Here is an 18,999-nt window from a genome sequence, read left to right as displayed (position 1 = left end):
TAAGATGAAAATTCCAGCAGATATGAATTTTCTAATAACACGAGCAAAACAATAGTTACAAAGGAAGTGTGCCAGTTTGATTTGTCTATTTAACAGCAGAAAATGGACACTCACATTTTGAAATAACTTATCTCCAACCCATTTTTTTTCTTTCAGAGGACTTTTCACAATGCAATTTCCACAAACTAGACAACTGTATTATCCAAGATAATACCCCTGAGGCCAAAAGTAAATGGCAAAAGTAGCCTAGAAGAGTCAAAGCTTGAAAATACTATGTGAATTGCAAGACTTTAAGTGGCTATACATTACATATACCCTGCAAAGGATGTTATATCTACCTAGAATGTTTGATTTCAATCTAGAGGTTCATGTTTCTCTATGAAGAGTTTTAAGGTGTGAATATTTTATGTGGTATTATTTTATTCCAGTGGCCCATCTCTGTTTCACACTCAGAATGTCCACAGCATTCTAAAATTGAGAGTGAATGTTTCAAAGAAATACAAAAGGCTATTCATATATGCATCCATGGCTACATCTAGGGGGCCCCGTGAACTACTGCAAATGAATGGTTTGGGTTCCTGGGGTAAGTCTCTTCCTATTCAGGCTCAGGTCAAGAACTCAATCTTTATTTCCTGGAAAGTCTGTGACTAATCTGTGGCCTGCACCCGAAGAAGCCAGCAGCTCCCCGGCAACTTGAGAGCTTTTCCTCTCAAGTGTGAAGGCACACACTGTTCTTTCTCTGAACTCAAATGGAAAGCGCGCGACAGAGAAAGTAGGTGAAACCAACAAAGTCACTTACAAGAACTAGAGCTCCCGCTAATTTCTATCGTCGCTGCTTTCCGGGTAGCCCACCCACCCATCGCGCCCAACCACTCTGTACAGTTGGCTTTTTTTTTTTTTTAAGTACAGTTTAAGAAGGCAAAGGGAGATAGGAAAGGGTGGCAGCTTGACGACTCAGCGATGCATTTTAGAATCGCCCTTACCTCTCCAGTGTGAAGTTTCCTGGGAGAGGTGAGCCAAACCGGACGGCCGGCCTCTGCAGCCGCCCAGAGCCTTCACAAGGGACCGCAGACGGAGAGCCCCGCTCGCGAAGGGCCTGAGCACCGAGCGTCCGGGGGCGACGTGGGTGCTGACTGCAGGAATACGCGAGCCTCCGCCTCTGCGGCTCCCTCAACCTGGAAGAAGTGGCAGGCAAAGCGTCCAAAATTAGACCTGCAGTTGGGGTGGGAAGGGAGCTGCTTCGTTAGTCTGCCAGGGTGGGCGCCCCAGCGTCTCTGAGCAGTATCTGCAGGAGCGAGGGGCGGGGACACGAGCGAGGCTCGGCGGCGGAGGCTGGCGGCGACTTCTTGCTCCGTACAGCCGGTGCGCGCAGAACCAGGCGCCTAGCGCTTCCGTCGCTCCCTCGCGTTCGCGAGCATTTATTGCGGCCCCAGCGCGGGCACGTGACTTGAGCGCCCCTCCTCGCCCACCCCCACCTCCAACCAGCCGTGGCCAGAGGCCCGCCAGATCCGGGAGAAGCAGCACGCCCTGCTTCTCCGGAACGCAGCGAAGCCAGGGCGCTCGGCCTTTGTGGGCGTGCTTTGGGCTCCCGAGACCCAAGCCCGGAAGGTCTGGCCCCTGGTGGGAGATGTGTGCAAGGAGGGCCCCAACCCCCCTCAATCCTCCCAGCTCCCCTGCATTCAAAGATCCTCCTCCCAGTCAGTTCCTTTCTGCTGAGATGCTGAAATGCCTTTAAGGGTCCTTACAGACGAGGGGCTGCCCCATAGAGCATGGAGTGGGTGGGGGATGGGGTTAACACCTTCAATCTTGGAGGCACAAAAGGGGAAATAGGGGACGAAATGGAAAAATACTTTTCCTTTTATTTTTCCCAGGGGTCCGCATCCTCGATGAGGACCAGGTGGGGAAGATGTTCAATAGAATTTGGGGTCAATATGTGACTCAGAATGGCCTGACAGTTGAGACCCCCTCTTTATTCATAAAATATGAGGCATTGTCTTCTCAAGGTGGCCATAGCACTTTTTTTTCTGATGATGTATACATTTAAGGAGTTGATATAAAGGGTACCATTAATTTATCAGGGATTGTTGACAGGAATTGAAACCCCAGCGCTAGAATAGGTAGTGAAAGGAGAGGCCGTTCCTTTGTTCATGTTGTAATCTGGGGTAAGAAAATTACTAATTTTAAATTCACAACAGCTTACCCTACCAAGTGTGGGGCTGTTTTTTATTTTTATTTTTAATTATTTAATCCATCTATGTTTGCTTCCCTAATGTGGTGAATCATAGTCTCAATTTTCCTTCTTTCTAAATGCTAGAGTATCTAGCATATGATCAAATAAAGTACAATATTATGGTAGTAACTCAAATCATCCCAAGCTGTTGCCTGTCTCTTTCCACCATTCAACTACACCATATCTATCAAACCTAAAAACTCAACTCTAAGCCTCAGCTGGAGGTGAGACCTTGCTTCCTGTCACAAAGAAAAGGGAAGCATCACTTATTAGAAAGGTGCAGAAGATGAAAAGTTTTGATGCACATAAGACTTTTATAGAAGTGTAATTTTGCAATTTTTTAGCAGTTTTAAGTACAAAAAAGTTCTTAACTTTGTATTTTTCAAATAACTATTCATAATTTCCATGCACAGGGTTGAGAAAACTGGCTTTCCCTCTTAGAAACTGATAGAAAACCTCCAAAGTTTATGGTAAAAGAACTATCATTTGTTACAGCAGATGAAGACTATGTTTTTATACTGCAATGTCCATGTGGCATTGAAAAGTATACTGAATATTGAATAAAGAGCCATGAAAGTAATAATATTACTTGAAACATTTGCAAAGAGAATTCAAATTAGGAAGAAGGGAATTAAAATGATAGGGAAGTGAAGTTAAATGAATTTGTAACTCTTGAATATTTCAGTTATAAACATTCTTACACAATGTATGAATCCAACACCTAAAGGCTCACATTAAAGAAAATAAAAATTGTTTTAAGTCTTTAATTCCAAATCTTTCTCTAAACAAGGAAAAAAAATCCTTTGACTCAGCATTTCTTTTGGCTTCCAATTTGGGTACTGCAGGTGATTTAAGCATTCATCATGTTAGCATTTCAATAATACATCTTGTCATTCCTGATTGAGTATATATGTTGGAAATGCCATTTTGAACAGTAAAATCAAACACAATATTCTTGAATACTCAAAGATGATACTGTTCACGTTTTTTATTTGTTGTTGAGAAATCTGTGTGTAGACATAAGAAAATGTCTTCTTCACACAGAATTCACGTAAAAGTGGCACTTTGGTTTGTGGCTAAGGCTGTTACTTGTAAAGCCCTGGTTGTTTTTAGCATTACTACTTTCTTGTGGCAAACACTGGTGGTTGCCTAACCAACAACCAGCCTTCCACCCCTTTCTTCCTTCCAAGCCCATAGCCTCCAATTTACCGGGGATATCCACCCTCTCACATGCTGTCAAACTGGCATCTTCAAGAGGCGAATGTTGATTAGTCAAAGCCAGTCATCACAAGCTATCCCTGCCACCAGTGACTGATTTAGCATGGGCATGTCATGCAACCCTAGCTGTTGAAAGGAAGATTTGGGGGTAAGGAGGAGGGTTGGCAAGGGTTTTCTTCTGTAATAAAAAGAGATGCAAAAAGAGAAAATGTCTCCTTAGGTACCAGTGTGTAAGTCTGTGAAACTGAAAGATGCAGCTCTTACTTTGCAAAGAAGACAGACAAGCCTGAGGGCAGAAACCCATTACCCTGGCCAAACAAAAAGACCAACTGGGCCTGACTCTCCCTGCCATTGACCAATCACTGCAACACCCATCTTCCATTTTTCTTGCTAAAATAAATAATGAATGTTTAAATCACAGTGACTAGGGTATTCAGTTACGTGCACCACAAAGCATTCTAACAGATACATTTCTACAAAGAGGATACATTTTTCTGTCAATATCATATTTTTTCCATGTGGCTATTATTGTCTGCTTATGTGCATAGTTATCTTTAAATCTATTCTTATGTGTTTTCCTATCCCTGAATTTGCAAAAGTGGGTATATACAGACATTTTGTTCACTGTTATAATTTCATGACTCCATGTCTGTTCTATCACCACTTTTTTGGTAAGTACATCCTCTACTGGGGAGGTGTAAGAATAGAATTCCTGTTGTGTTAGGAGGTAGAATCAGTGTAGGGCAATGTTTTAAAACATGGAATTTAAATTAAGCTGCCTAAATTAGATTCATGAAGTGCCACTAGTCAGTGGACTTTGTGCAGCCCTGAATCCTTTCTCTTTAAAAGGAAATAATAGTAGCTATCTCATCTGTTACTTTTGTATTAAGATGAGTTAATGCATGAAAGTGCTTAAAACATAACAGTAAGTAGAAAGTACTCAAATAGGGTGAATGTTATTTAAGTCCAGAAACGGGCCTTAGAAGACCCAAATATGGAATCAAGGTTGTGGAGTGTCCCATCTCAGGAAGGAATGCTGAAAAATTGATTTGCATCCTTGTTGCCTCTGGCCAGACCTCCAGATGGCCCATTACTCAAGATAATCATCACAACCACAGATGCTGACCTGCATCCGGTACCCCTCACAAGGTTTGCCCAACCTAGCCCGCATAATTTCTTACACATGATGTCAAGTCTCTTGCTCTGCCTAATTAAAAAAATCCACACCAGGTTTTTCAGGGAGTCAGCTGGAGGATTCTTTTGCTTCTGCTGTCTCCCTTACACTCAAGCACAAGCCCCAAATAAAAGCCTTGTCTGGGAAATCTGTTTGGCCCGTGTTAACTTTCATTACATTGGAAGCCAAAGAGTCTGTGGTCTATAAAAATTCCATTGTCTGGCTTCTTTTGTGTCTATTTTCTTTTATTTCAATATTTTTGTGAGGTTCATTCCTGTTGTTGTATGTAGCTATATATACAATAGCTATATGACCAATTTTTAAAAAACTTTGGCTGGGTGCGGTGGTTCATGACTGTACTCTCAGCACTTTGGGAGGCCGAGGCGCGTGGATCATTTGAGGTCAGGAGTTCGTGACTCACCTGGGCATGGTGAAACCTCATCTCTACTAAAACTAAAAAATAAAAATTAAAAATAAAAAAAGAGCCAGGCATAGTGGCACATGCCTGTAATCCCAGCTACTTGGGAGGCTGAAGTAGGAGAATCGCTTGAACCTGAGAGGCAGAGGTTGCAGTGAGCTGAGATCGCATCATTACACTCCAAGCTCGGTATAAATAAATAAATAAATAAATAAATAAATAAAAACAACTTTAAAACTTCATTTTTATGTGTTTTTCACCACCCTTGCTTCCCTCTATGCAGCTGGAAAAAAAAAGTCAGTAATTTCTATATGTACTTCTGTGCTTTTACTTTGATGAACATACCACAATTTATTTGTCCATTCTGTTGTTGAATATTAGGATTGCTTCCAGTTTAGGACTATTAAAAATAGTACTGCCAAGAGCAATCTCACATATGTCTTTTTGTGCACATATTTACACTTTTTGAAAAATTGGCTATGTAGTTTCGAGTAGAACTACTGGGACCTAAGGTATGCTTCTGCACAACTCAAGTAGATAAACTAGGTTGTATACCTTCTTATTATTAATTTGTAAGGTTTTTTTTTTGTTTTTGGTATATGTCCTTTTTAGACATAAAGTATATCATACATGTATTATTCCTCTCCTTGCTTTGTCTTTTCAGTTTCTTAATCCTATCTGCTGATGAACAGAACGTCCTAATTTTAATGAAGTCCAGTTTATCAGTCTTTTCCTTTATAGTCTGTGGGACCTTTAGAGAAATATTTGCTTATCCTAGAATCATGGAAAAAAGTCTCCTGTGTTATCTTCTAGCATTATTATTTTACATTTTACAGTTAGATCTTTGATCTATCTGAAATAGGTTTTTGTGTTATAATGTGAAGAAGGAATAATTTAAGATTACAATGATTACATATAAAGCTTACATTTCTTGTCAACACTATTAAAACAATTCATGAATTTGTTCTGGAGAACATTCAAGTTTCAGAAATAAGAGAGAGAAAAAATGCCATTGTTTTTTAAATCTAGAATTATTATGATGTTTCAATTGGATTATTTAAAAATATAACTGCTGAAATATGGGTGAAACTGGAGGCCGTTATCCTAAGTGAAATAACTCAGAAACGGAAAGTCAAATACTACATGACCTCACTTAAAAGTGGGGGATAAGCAGTGGGAACACATGGACATAAGGAGTGTAATGATAGACACTGGAGACTCCGAAAGGTGGGAGGGTGGGAGGAGGTTCAGGGATGGAAAATTACCTGTTGGGTACAATGTTCACTATCCGATGACTTCACCACTACACAATATATCCATGTAACAAAACTACACTAAATCCATAAAATTTTTGAAAAGAAAAAAGTATATTACTGCTAAGGCCTATATTAATGCCATAATCCGAAAACTCCTTATTTCTTGATTGTGGAAAAGTAATCATTTTAAGCTTATTTTTAGATTTGCAGACCCACTTCGTCATCTGTTCTTTGAAGTTTGACTGATCTTCAATCACTAAATGTAATAATTCATTTTTAATTTTCTTCTGCAGCTTTACTGTCCTTTGTGCATCTGAAAGAAATGTCAATAATTTCTCTATGTGTTTCTGTGCTTTTCTTGATACTGTTTTCACAGCTTGAAGTCTCTTCCATGTATTTTTTCTGAGTATGAACACCCTTACCATCCCCATTGCAAAGATGTTAATTGTTCTAGCCAGCCATTTTTTTCTGGTACTTCTCATTTCTCTAAATCTAATCACTTTCTATTCTGTAAATTATAGCTATTCATATACTTGTTGTATTTCTCCCACAATGCTAAAATCTTGTGAAGAGAGATTATGATGATATGATCTTTGTATTTCTGGCCATGTGTGTTTAATGAACAAATAAATTTGGATTTTTGGAATATTTAGTATTTCTTAGAAAAGTACACACATGTCCCTGGATGTACCAGACATAGCATAATTGCTCCCTACAATATCTGCAGACCCACTACCATGAACAGCTTTTCAGTAAGCATTTAAGAAGTACTGCCCCAGTCATTCACTGAGATTAAAATGTATATATGTAAATATTTCTTTTAAAGAAGGAGAGAGGGAAATGCAATCCATTTCTAGACCATTCACCCTTTTCAATATACTCTTCCTAACATCCACAGGAAAATGTTTTCTAGAGAGAGGACTCAAATATTTATTAAGAATTGTATTTCAGAATGATGCTCTGTTTAACTGATATTCTACTATGTATGTTTTATCAGTTGATGGTTTATATTTCTGTAAATCTCTTTATCACTTATATGAAAATCTGGTGTATTCAGCGTGTTAGCATCTGAGCGTCGTAAGAGTGTCGTGAGTCACAGCAAGAGCCGTAGATGTAAACCAAAAAAGAGCAATTCACTAATGTAAAACTGTTTGTCTAGATTGGAGCACTGTATTTTAATTTCTTTATATCACGCAATATCCAGAATAGTGGATACTACTAAAAAGTTTTAAAATTAAAGAAGTATTTCTGAAGTACATTCAGGGTGGCATGAGAAATCTAGCTGCAGCTTCATCTTTTGCTGATTTCTTATCTCTCTAGATCTGTAGAAGTACTTCACAATGTGCCTGGCTTAGAGGTTGCCTTTCAGGTTTACCAGGAGGGGCAGTTGAAAGGCAAGCTTTGTAAAAGGAAAAGTATTCACCCATCTATCTACAGAATTAACGTCAGAGACAGGCTTTTCATCCTAATATAAGGAGGATGAAAGCTTTCTCAATTGTTCTTAGTTAGCCCATGAGGAAATAGTTGGCAAAAACCTTGCAGTCCACTTTTAATGGTAATTTAAAGATTCATATTTTACAGAAGTAAAACAATTAAAATCCCTGGATTCATCAAATACATACAAATAAATGCATTAAAAATAGTATATGTGTGCCTATGTATGTAGCGTTTGAATGTTAAATACATTATTTCACTAGATAGTGAAGGAGAGATTTAAAAAATTAATCAGATAATTTGCAGGGAAAACACAGGAAATATGGAAGAAAATATGCAACTTTTTATGTGTAATGTAACATCTAACTAGTCTCCTGAGAATAAGCCCAAGAATTAACACAGATTTAGAAATGCTTTCTGTTTAAATAGAAAAATGGAATAATGATGAAATAAAAAATAAAGGTTTCATTAAATAATGACTTTATAAACAATAAACCGAGCACAAAGATAGAAAACATGCTTAAATAACCAGCTTTCACACACAGATCTAAAACATTCATAACCTCTATTATATGTAATTACATTGTTCACAGAAGGTGCCTTTTGCTTTTGCTTCTATCTTGCTTCATGCTGTGCTCTTAACTCGGGTACCCATTCTTGGCACTTCCCTGCTTCTAAATATTTTTGTCCTTGTGTCATTTGACCAAATTATTCCCCAAATTATAACATCCCTCAATTGCTACCTGTCTCTCTCTTCTCTTTCCTTTCAAGTTTTATCCCAAATCCTAAATCTTCCAATAACTTCTAATCATCCTCATACAGAAGTATTCTACCCACAATATAAAATCTACACATATTCTCAAATACTCAAAGAAAGCAAAGTTCAACTGGAAAAACATGTCTTTTAGACTTAAGAAAATCCTCTTTTCTAAGTGGAAGTTTTAATGACACTGGTGATCCAGATATTAGGATCATTAAAATATATACTATTTCATTTAAAATATTATTTAGCTATCTAAACTCATAATAAGAAAAATTAAATTTAATATGTACTTGCTAGAATTTAGGTGCAAAAATGCAACTAGTCAAGGAAGTGGCTTTTTTTTCTTTTAAAAAAAAGCACCATTTATTGATAACTAAGCATATTCCATGTAGTGATAGATTGAATTATTTGCCTACAAATCTTTCTGTTGTCACTGATTTTGGGCTGGGCCATGTAACTTGCCTTGCTAAATAGAATGTGGGTGTGGGTGACAGTGTGCCTATATCAAGCTAAGACTTTTGGGGGCATCGCAGTTTCTGCCTGCCCTCTTTGAACTTCTACCTTCTGCCATCAGAACAGCATACCCAGGTAGCTGTTGCTCTTTAGTTTGAGTATGTCTGAATTGACCTAAACCCTGGAGTCTAACCTAGTCCTGCTGAGGCCAGCCAAGACCGCAGCCAATCTGCCAGATGTACAAATACCCAGTAAACGTTTTTATAAGCCCCCCAAATTTTTTTAATGTATTACTGGGTTTCTTTCATTATAGATTCCTCTATTTTTTCACACCTCTCACTGACTAGATCAGAGAAACAGTAAGTAAATTGCAGTGATAAAGTGGTAATTGTTACTTAAGATTTGCATCTGTCTAAAATATAAATTACTCCTTTTTATTGATACACACAGAATAATTGTACATATTTATAGGATACATGAGATATTTTGTTTGATACATGCATATAATGTGTAATAATCAGAGTATCTAGAACTGTCAGTTGCACAAACAGACATGAATGCCCAATAGATGTTTCTGTAAGTCCTTATAGAAACATTAAATTTTTTTTGTTTATTTTTTTGAGATGGAGTCTCACTTTGTCATCCAGGCTGGAGTACAGTGATGTGATCTCGGCTCACTGCAACCTCCGCCTCCCAGGTTCCAGGTTCCAGTGATTCTCCTGCCTCAGCCTCCTGAGTAGCTGGGATCACAGGTGCTCGCCACCACACCCAGCTAGTTTTTGTATTTTTAGTAGAGATGGGGTTTCACCATGTTGGCCAGGCTGATCTTGAACTCCTGACCTCAGGTGATCCGCCCGCCTTAGCCTCCCAAAGTGCTGGGATTACAGCTGTGAGCCACCATGCCAGGCCGAAATATTAATATTTTAAAGTCTGTTGAACAAAACTATCACATCAAAAGACTGATAAATACTTTTATATTTAATGTACCAATCTTATAAAAACTGTGTGAAATAAATATTATTGAAGTTCACAGAGATTGTGACCTGAACAGAATTTATTTTTGTTTGCTCATTTAATTTTTAAGTTCGAGGATACATGCGCAAGTTTATTATATAGGTAAACTTGTGTCATGAGAGTTTGTTGTACAGATTATTTCATCACCCGGGAATTAAGCCTAGTACCTATTAGTTATTTTTCCTGATCCTCTCCCTCCTCCCATCCTCCATGCTCCTACTGGATCCAGTGTCGGTTGTTTTCCTCTATGTGTCCATGTTTTCTCATCAATTAGCTCCCACTTATAAATGAGAACATGAGGTATTTGGTTTTCTGTTCCCATGTTAGTTTGGAAGGATAATGGCCTCCAGCTCCAACAAAGTTCCTGCAAAGGACGTGACCTTGCTCTTTTTTGTGGTTGCATAGTATTCCATAGTGTTTATGTACCACATTTTCTTTATCCAGTCTACCACTGATGGGCATTTAGGTTGATTCCATGTCTTTGCTATTGTGAATAGTCTGAACAGAGTTTGATAATAATCTTTTTTCTCAAAGCTCTTGTGCTTGCCACACCCTCCCGCTTCTTGCTACCAAGCCTGTCTCACCTTCGATCCTTTGTTTTTCAGGTAAAAGCATATTTTGAAAATATAAAAATGGTCTTGGAAGTAGGGAACAGTAGATAAGAAATAGCAAACTAATAGAGAAGATGCAGGCCGAGCATTCTGTTTTGAAGTTTCTAGATATTACTAATAGCTGGTACCCTCATTAGTGACTTAACTTTTGACAACTTTTATTGTGAGTCTTCGCAATATGCTGATTTAGTCAATCATAATCTAACGTTATATTTTGAGAAATAAGCCACGTGATTTAAAAAAAAAACGGCCTTGAAAGAGTGGTTCAAACTAAGTGGGATTCTTGAGTTTGGAAGGGTCTGGTAGTACAAAAAGGCACGTCCACTTGACTGAAGATGAACAACAGAAAGCATATAGTCTCAAACCCAGGGTAAGACATATTTCTTGATAATAGAAAAGGAAAAATGAAGTTCAAAGGCTTTCTGTCCTGAACAATATTATATAAAGGAATTCATGTTCTAAAATGTAGGGTCACGCTTGTGCCAGGAAGGAAGAAGTAGGTGTGTGTGTTTTGAGAAGTGAAGAGTGGCTTATAGCCAGATGGCAGACAGAATGGGTGAAGAAAGAATCAGAAGAATTTAAGACACATTTCTTGGTTTGCCAAAGCAGCAGTCTGTCCAAGTTTATTCAAGATTTAATACTTTAAATTGAGGTGAAACAGTAACTTTAATTATACATTTGGAACATTTAAAAATTAAGATTGCCTGTAGTTATAAAAAGAACATCTGGAAAGGAGCATGTAAGAAAAACCTTTACTCCTGCAAATCCCATAAGATAGATTCAATTTCTATTTTAAATTAATAGCTTATCTGTTAGTAACGATTCAGCTCATAGACCATCTATTAACAAGATGAAGCGCTGGTCCCACATGTTGAAAAAATTGCCTTTATCAAACCAGGTTTCCTGTTCCACTTCTGGCTTCTCACCATTTGTTTAAGGTCTGCCCTTAGCTCACTTTGTTAAACCAAGGGATGGGAATAGAATTAAAGAAATGCAACCATGAAAGAAAAGAATATAAAGTTATAAATATACTCTTTCTTTTACTGTTACCCCTTTTACTATTCTATCCACAATCCCCCTCTCTTACTGTCTTAAAAGACAAAGTTTTGTTTGTGATGCTCCACTTTACTTTTAATACTAATATGTTTATATCTTAAAAATCTATTTAACTAAAAATTATTTTCTGAAAAAAAGTTTTTAGCTATTTAATTTGGTAAAATATACCTTGCTACTGATCTTCAGTTTGTGGCATAACCCTGGCGTCACTGTAGTACTGTGGCCGTCTAAGGGAGAATATAATATCCTTAGACAGAGGCAGCTCTGTTTTGGTATTTCACGAATACTCAGTAATTATGTCTTACTGATTCATAAGTCTACATGACTTTGGTTGCTTTTCATTGGTAATCAACACCATGAAAATACCTGCAGAAAGTTTCAACAAACCTCTAGAAATGTATTTTATTCATCAATTTAGTTTTCACTTACTCATCCATTTCATAAACACAGGGTAAAAACCTTTGGATGATTATAAAAAGGAGCAACTTCAAGTTATTATTAATACAATTATAGATAAAAGGTATATTAAAAGAAAATTATCTTTACTCATGTTTGTGGAAAAGTAAGCAAGCACAAGTAAAAAAATCCATGACTACATTCATGTATAAAATTTACTAAGCCAAATTATTGGCAAAACATTGTCAATTTTTAAAATTAAAACTGCCCTAATTTTAAGAGGTTTCTGCCAAGAAAGTGTCATAATTTGGTTTGACTCGCTCTGTTCTCAAATGTAAGGATCATGTCTTTCATAACTATGAGAGAATAGTGAAAGCCAAAGGTTGGTCTAGTCTTGAAGTTTAACCACAGGAGATAATATCTCAAAAAAAAATGTGCTCAAGATATCAATTTCATTATTATATGCATTTAATTTTGGCAAACTTGAAGGCCATCATGCCTGCTAAGGACAACTAACAACATTGGTTCCATATTCTGAGAAATTATTCCCACCTATTTTGCCAGCTTCACCAACATTATTTTCTTTTTAATTCATTGCTATTTCAAGATTTCCAGTACAAGAAATAACCTTTGTTTCTGGACTTAAGTCTGATAGAATCATAGTTTAACCAATATAACTTAACAAATTCAAAAGAATGGAGGACTCAAAACTCATGGATATTTTCTATGTTCTTTCCTATGTTTTTATAGCCAAATTATTCCTTTTCTAAATAGAATAATAAATTTACAAATAAAATTCAGCCAATTAACTTTGTATTTATTGCATCTAAAAGTTGAGTATTTAGAACTCTAATGAAAGAACCTTCCACTTGATTGGGCTCCCAGTGGAATTGTTACACTACTTCGGATGAAATTTGTGGATTTGTTCCTGAAGCTGCATGAGATGGGGTTCTCAGGAGTCTTCACAGAGTGATGGTCTTTTGACCACTATCAAGACCAACTGCTTCACCTGCCACAGGTGCTAATAGAATAAAGGGAAAGAAGGAAAAAATCACCAGGGAAATGCAAGTTTTGATGAGATGAATGATTTAACTGTCTGATTATAAAACTGGACCCACCCCATTGCTCTATCTAGGTGGAAGATTTCCACATACATTTTTATTGTTTTTTATTGATTCTAGTTTATGGGGATAAAAATTTTATAATGTATGATATGATTTCAATTCTTTCCATATATCAAAGTCATATTCTTTTCAACCTCTGAGGCCAAAACCGGACAAAGTCATTCTAGATAGACACCAACTCTCATTCTTTCTATGACTGACCTGGTCAAACTTTGAAGAGATGAAAGGATTCTAATTCCACATTCAGAAAAGTTTTGAATTTTTGATTTTGGAAAAAGTAGAAAACAAAATCATTAACAAAAGTAGGTCACTTGAATGAGGTCTTCTCCTTTGGTCAAGACACAGAATGATAAGCTATTAGGAAAAGAGTGCTTATACCACAGATTGTACCATGGTTGGCAAGGGTTGGTGGAATTTGTTTTATTAAGGGACACTTCCAGCAGATTTTCTAAGACTCTATTTCTCCAAGATCAGCTTTTTAAAGGAATCAGATCTATAACTGAGCACCATGACCAGCCAGATCATTTTCATGTGTCTTTTTAGAGAAGTTTATTGCCCTTTGAAGTGTTCAACAAGTTAAGAACGCAGCAGTAAGTTGGCAGGAAGCCACTCTGTAGATAGCATCCCATGATGATTTCTGCACAATTAAAGATGGTAGCTAAAGGCCCTTAGAGTGTGACCTGAAGAAAAAATAGCCAATACTGTCCCATGTGCTTGGCTGCATTTTATTAGCAATGTTCTCTCTCTACCTGCTTGGTGTATAATAGATGTGGCATTTTTTTAAAGTAGTAGACTGGCCCATTCTTAAATGGTGCTGTGAGTAATTGCCTTCATTGCAGAAAAACGGAATTATAGATTTATTTCATACCACAAACAAAAATAATACCAATTCCATTAAAGATCCTCATGAAGGAGTGCTGAGAACTTGTAGGACTAATGTAGGAAGAATATCTTTTTACTATCAGGAAACAAAAGAATTTCTTAAACAAGATGAAAAAAACACAATATTCCAAATAAAATGATATATTTAGCAATGATAAAAATAAATAGCTTTGGTATAATAAAATAAATCAAAAACAAAATTAAAAGACAAACCACAGATTAAAATAATAAAAGATTAAAAGATAACATATCAATGACTGGTTTGCATTCACAATCAGCAAGGTACCTCAAAAATCATTAAGCAAAACACAAATGACCCAACAAGTGAAATTGGGCAAAGAATAGAAGGAGAAAATTTGAATGGCAACAAACTTATGAAATGTACTACCTCATTAGTAATGAGAGAAATTCAAATTAAAATAATGAATACCAATATGAATTTCTGGCCAGGATGTAGAGAAATATGTACTCCCATTCTGACATTACTGGGACTTGCCATATGCTGGGAATCGGCAAAGCACATCCCATTACTCATAGACAGTTGTATATGAGTAAATAAACTGTAACACATGCAAGAGACAAATATACATCAGCATAAACTGGAGGTTGCCTTTAGGAAGGATAATAGAGTGATATAGGGATATAAACAGTGGAGACAGTGACAAAGAAGCTTTGTCTGCATCTGATACCTTTTAAATTGAGAGACAGACACAGAGAGACAGAGAGATCTGAACCATGAGTATAGCTGTTAGATTGTGCATCTTCTTCAGCCTTCTTACCACTACCCTTTAGTAGTCTCCTCGCAGAACTCATGTCCTACTATATGTATAAATGTTCAAACCAAGTTGGGGTAATGATTATTATTCCCTTTAACATACAATGAAACAAAGTGGGAGCCATTAATTGACTTGCTCAAAGCTAGCAATTGAGGCAGTTGGAGTTAGAACCCAGACTTGATATGTCACAAGAACATTTTCTGTCAAGGCATCCTACCAGCTACATCTAATGATGAACCTAGGGAGGGACTGGCAAGCAGCATCTGTGGCGCCGAGGGAAGGCAGTGGTGTGCATCCAGACAGGAGGTCCAGTTCAAGCTCTGCCATATATACTCTCATGGACTCAAAAAGTTACATGAGCTCTCTAAGTCTTAGTTTACCCATCTCTAAAAGAGATCCAGTAACACCTGCAGAATGGTATTGTAAGGGTCAAATGTGATGCTAAATATAATGTACTTTAGGCCGGGCGCGGTGGCTCACGCCTGTAATCCCAGCACTTTGGGAGGCCGAGGCGGGCGGATCACGAGGTCAGGAGATCGAGACCATCCTGGCTAACACGGTGAAACCCCGTCTCTACTAAAAATACAAAAAATTAGCCGGGCGTGGTAGCGGGCGCCTGTAGTCCCAGCTACTCGGGAGGCTGAGGCAGGAGAATGGCGTGAACCCGGGAGGCGGAGCTTGCAGTGAGCCGAGATCGCGCCACTGCACTCCAGCCTGGGCGACAGAGCGAGACTCCGTCTCAAAAAAAAAAAATAAAAATAAATAAATAAATATATATATATATATATAATGTACTTTATCAATGCATGACTACAGACAAATTATTTTAGAAGAATGTCTTACGGTTCTCCAGAGGCACAGAACTAATAGGATGTTTGTATATATGAAAGGGTGTTTGTTAGAGGCCCAGCGCAGTGGCTCACACCTGTAATCCCAGCACTTTGGGGGGCTGAGGTGGGGGGATGGGTTGAGGTCAGGAGTTTGAGACCAGCCTGCCCAACATGGTGAAACACCATCTCTACCAAAAATACAAAACTTAACCAGGAGTGGTGGTGCGCGTCTGTAATCCCAGCTACTGGGGAGGCTGAGGCACGAGAATCGCTTGAACCCAAGAGACGTAGGTTTCAGTGAGCAGAGATTGCACCACTTCACTCCAGCCTGAGTGACAGAGGGAAACTGTCTCGGAAAATAAAAAATAAAATGGGAGTTTATTAGGGAGAATTAGCTCATACGATCACAAGACGAAGTCCCACGATAGGCTGTCTGCAAGCTCAGCCCCAGTCCAAAAGCCTCAAACGCAGGGAAACCAACAGTGCAGCCTTTTGTCTATAACTGAAGGCCAGAGAGCCCCTGGCAAACTACTGGTGTAAGTCCAATAGTCCAAAGGCTGAGGAATCTGGAGTCTGATGTCCAAGGGCAGGAGGAACAGAAGGAAACATCCAGCATGGGAGACAGATGAAAGCCAGAAGACTCACTAAGACTTAGCCCTCTTTCTTCCAACTACTTTGTTATAGCCACGCTGGCAGCCAATTTGATGGTGCCCACCCACATTGAGGGTGAGTCTTCCTCTCTCAGTCCACTGACTAAAACACCCTCACAGACATACGCAGAAACAATACTTTACCAGCTATCTAGGCATCCTTCAGTCCAATCAAGTTGACACATAAAAATAGCCATCGCAAAGAGGAAGTAATCTCTTCTGATTAGGAATTAGCAATCCTAAAATCCCCATTACCTAGCATACTGCCTTGCACCTAATAAGTATTCAATAAATATTTGTTGATGGTGATGTTGACCTTGTCCACACAGAACACTAGAAGTCAACCAGATCTGGCAGTTCTCTATCAAAGTCCCATACAAATACATTACCCTACAAAGTAGTAAAAGATCCCAGGCTAGTACAGAAAAATAATGTAATGCATTAATCTGTCACTGCATGAAATTTTTCTATGATACCTGGTCTTTTAGTCTTTGGATGAGTACGCCTCCTTATATGGCAACAACATTGTAATATTTTCTAAAGGGATGAAAGATACTGTTTGTCCCTAAGCATCAAAGAAGCCATTCCTAAGGCAGACAGCTACCAATAACTTGACTATATTTAGAAGAGATTGCTAACTAAACATATTCCTCTAATTCTAAACTTGACAGTTAGCTGCCCAGCTCCATTCCTCTTTACCCAGTAATCTCTAGCGCTACTTCAGTATCACTGGATGAGGGGGAAAGTGTGAGGAATGGAGGAGAAGCATACAAAGAGTCAGAGTTCTTAATTGGCTGTTATCAAAATATGGTATTTTGCAAAGTTTGTGAAAACATAAGACCAGGTGAACATATCGTTAATTCCTTTCCTGGGGTCCTGGAAAGGGCTTGGGCAGGTGATGGGCCATGAAGCTTCATTTCATCAGCCTCAGGATTAATCTGCCTCCGTCTCTCTTCCAAGCAGCACTCTCCATTGTGTGTCCCCCAAGTGCCAAGATACTCCAAGGCAGAGGCAAAGTAGCTGGTAATAAAGAGGAGGAGCTTCCCTCCCTGTCCCACAGGTGAGTTTCTATTGGCCTAGTAATAATCTTGGTTGACAAGCCTGCCTGAAAACTGGCGAGAATTTCAAGTCTCTCAGTGGAAACTGTAGAAGAGAACACTCCCTTCCTGCCAAAGCTCATGCTCTTCCACTGTTAAAGAAATTAAAATCCAAATGCCATCTCATTGATGTTTAAAGTAAATGAGCCTGACAGAAATGGCTTCTATTATTTTTTGAAGAGAATTTCAAGACTCCATGACAATGCATTAGATATTTCAGAAAATGCTTCAACACTCTGAGGCTAGAGAGGTCTTGCTGGCACTAGTAAAGCTGTGTGTTACTACCCTGGGCACTAAAGGGAAGGTATGCATGCAACGCAGGTGAATTAGCTTTCCTGTTGAGTCTCCATGAACAGATCCTTCCATGTGCTACACGGAACCTGGCGGCTTAAAGAATCATTGCATGCCTAGAGCAAAATAACATATATGTTATTATAACCAGCGAGTATATTTGGCACAGAGAGAAATAGGGCTCAGCGTGAAATTCAGCTCTCCTTTGCCTTTCCATCTATGCCACAAGGAAGAGGGAACTGGAGGTTCACATAGGGACAGCTTCACAGAGAAAGCAACTTAAAAAAAAAAAAGCCCTTAAAACCAAACCACAACCATTCTCACACTAACCTGGCCCTGTAGAGCCCTAATTCCAGTAACACCCTTGGATTGCATCCACTCTTCCCAAGGCTCTCTCCCAAGACAGAGCAAGCTGAGGAGTGCCTTTTTGCTCAAAAGAGACACTGAAGAACAGCATTCAGCAACGTGGTTCTTGCAGGCGGATGAGCCAAGTAAACAGCTCTGATGAGCAGACTAGTTCTTTCTAATTCACTAATTAACTGGCCTCAGATTTATAGGATACCATGCCACAGAGGCACCAAAATTTGCCTTCTCCCAATATAGCCTCTGAAAAAAAAGAACGGTTCTATATTTAAATATAACAGGTGCATTCTAACTTACACCTGTATATTTATGATTCCATATTTCATATATTTTCCATAATTCTAATATATAATGTAATCAGGCAATTCATTATTTAAAGGACATACACAGAGAAATGCAACAACCTCAGTAAGCATCATATCTACCATGGAAACGAGCCCAGGCATGAGGCAGACCATGCTGAAATCAACATTTTCCTCATGGTTTAAATTGAAGAATAATCACAGATACATTTTTGGATGAAGTCATCTAAGATAACATGCTGTATAATTGGTAATAAAAGTGAAAAAATCAGAAAAATGTATATGCCACATTATCTCTTTCCTCCATTCAGGTGACAATTCCAACATATTTGCATATTGGCCGTAAGTGGATTTACACGTGTTATATTTATTAAGATATTGTAAAAGCCAGAGGGAAACGTTCATAAACATCACTCAATAACACTTAATCTTTTTAATGGTTAAATGGCCAAAATGGCATCAGTGCAATGGAAAAAAGGAAATTAGTAACAATAACTAAGTTGAAGCCATTAAACTACCTTCTAACTAACATTCTCTTCCTTCTATGGTTTTATCTCAACTACATCAACAGTTCACTTAATTTCTTCAGGAAAGGAAGGTAATTTCAAAAGCTATTTGGTCCTGAAATATTTACTGCCCTTACTTAATGCAATTTAGAAAT

At 38.2% G+C, this 18,999-nt stretch overlaps 1 protein-coding gene across 1 annotated transcript in view; it reads right to left on the bottom strand.

Moving 5' to 3' along the window:
• The window catches only part of CRISPLD1 (cysteine rich secretory protein LCCL domain containing 1), a 50,620-nt gene extending 48,620 nt beyond the window's left edge, over positions 1–2,000 (bottom strand). Inside the window, exon 1 of the mRNA XM_519815.7 lies at positions 984–2,000. The gene's annotated coding sequence lies outside the window, so the exon portion shown is untranslated. The remainder of the gene's footprint in view (positions 1–983) is intronic.
• Between the last annotated feature and the right edge of the window lie 16,999 nt (positions 2,001–18,999).

The sequence above is a fragment of the Pan troglodytes genome, chromosome 7 (assembly GCF_028858775.2).
Source record: "Pan troglodytes isolate AG18354 chromosome 7, NHGRI_mPanTro3-v2.0_pri, whole genome shotgun sequence".
Taxonomy (NCBI): Eukaryota; Metazoa; Chordata; class Mammalia; order Primates; family Hominidae; genus Pan; species Pan troglodytes.
The sequence above is the reverse complement of the archived record's forward strand: the minus strand, read 5'-3'. Positions and strand labels throughout refer to the sequence as shown.